Source organism: Lontra canadensis, unplaced genomic scaffold (assembly GCF_010015895.1).
Source record: "Lontra canadensis isolate GAN:19392208 unplaced genomic scaffold, GSC_riverotter_1.0 scaffold86, whole genome shotgun sequence".
In the NCBI taxonomy this organism is placed as follows: domain Eukaryota; kingdom Metazoa; phylum Chordata; class Mammalia; order Carnivora; family Mustelidae; genus Lontra; species Lontra canadensis.
This window is the reverse complement of record NW_022631080.1, coordinates 8179008-8180962: the sequence shown is the minus strand read 5'-3', so window position 1 is coordinate 8180962 and position 1955 is coordinate 8179008.

Genomic DNA, 1955 nt, shown 5'->3' with positions numbered 1-1955 from the left:
CGGCCACTCATCGCGTGCCTTTTCCTGGCCTCTTTCTCGTGTCTTGCTTTTCCCACCCCTCATTTGAGCTATGTGAGATCTACAGTTAAGTCCTCATCTCCAGGTCTGCTCTCGGGAGAACCCAAGAGAAGACATGCAATGTTATATAGAGAATGTTTCCACCAATAATTCACCATCTGACCGCAAACATTTCTAGGGTTTGCTGCTGCCTGTGAAAACTCACAGCTGCCCTATCACTGGTGTCACTCACTCTGCCTTCTTCTTCTTTTCCCCTCCCCTTCTCCTCTTTTTCCCTTTCCTTTCATGTCTGCTTGCTTTCTTTTGGTCCGTGGTTTCTGCGTCCCTCACTCCCTCACTGTGGCTCGAGAGAGGACTCCTCTATCCTGAGAAAACAAAAAAACAAAACAAAACAAAAAAATTGAGACAGGAAAGGTCTGGCTTCTGGAAACCTTCTGAGAAGTACCGTTTCCTCAGGAAACAAACAAACACCCTTGTCTCTTTTCTACGGTAACTTCCAGGTCTTTTACCTCCAAAGTGTCTCAAAGCTGAAATGGTTCAAAAGCGATCCATGATCTCAGTACTTTCGGCTTTTAAGCCTGACCTGCGCCTTCCATCTCTTCCATCAAGGTTACACTGGGACCTCCCCAAATTGTGTGTCCTTCCCTCTGGGTCTGTTTGACCTTTGGATTCCAGCCATGTCCGCCACCGGCCCAGCCTGCTACTGACAGGGTCATGGGTGTGACAAATGTGTTTGTTCCTCTTCAGGCATCTGAGGCTGTCTTTGAGCACATTCTAAAGCAGTGGGATTTGGGCATTAGTTGCTGACCTTCATTATTTGAGCTGTCTGCTCTTCTCTGTCAGAACTCATTGTAGATATTTAAAGTGAACTGTTAGTCGCACATGAAAGTGTAGGAAAGTTTACAGTCCGAGAGGTAGTCCAAAGTCTACTCATTTATTACCTGCTACCGATTTCCTAGTTCAGGGGAGAGAGATGTTATTTTCCCCTGGTTTTTATTTTGATTTGTTTCCATTCTAATTCAGAAGTTCCAAGTCACTAAACCAACCTAGAAGGCCTTCCTCCCCACACCTGGAATTCTTGACTCTTGGAGAAAGCTGGGCAGAGATCTGGGTGAGAAAGTAGAGCCAAGGTCTTGGATGTTTACAAGTGTAAAGCTAGAAGAGCCCTACAGGCTACATCATCCAACCGCCTTGCATCACTGGTGGGGAAAGGAAGGTTCAGAGGGGCAAAATGACAACCCCGGGGGTCAAATGACCAACCGCCACATGAGCTACAGAGCTGAGAGGAGCAAAGCAACCCCATGGACCGCAGGGCTTCCATGACAGAGTGGGTTGGAACTTGAAAACCAGTGTTATCCCAGTCTCTCCAACGGCCTGGGGCCAAGGCTACTGTCTGTTGTCCAAGTCAGGCTTCTTTCTTCCTTCTTCCTACTGTGCTTTAAACATCTCCTCTTGTGTTCTCCTCTCTTAGCAGAGTCATTATCCAATTCAACAAGGAGCTCACTTTCTGTTGTGTGCAAGTTCCCTTTGTAAAACATGGAGCAGTCTACATATATATATATATATATATATATATATATATATATATACACACACACACACACACACACACACACAAACACACACACACACACACAAATATATATATATATTTTTAAATCCAGTGTTAGATAAACCTACAATTAACTGAACATTTTCCCCTTAGAATTGCCCCAGAATGCTTTAACTATTTTTGCCCAGTGTGGGGACAATGACTCACACTGTATATTCTGTCACCAGTGGCCCTGTTCACACTGAGGCCAGAGCAGAGGTTTTCTTCCAGCCTAAAACAGGGAGGTGCCATCCATTTGTTAAAATGAAATAAATGTTCTTTGCAGCTTGGGCTCCCGGGCAGTAGACAAGCCAAATAAATGTGGAATTGCTCTTTTTTCTCCAAT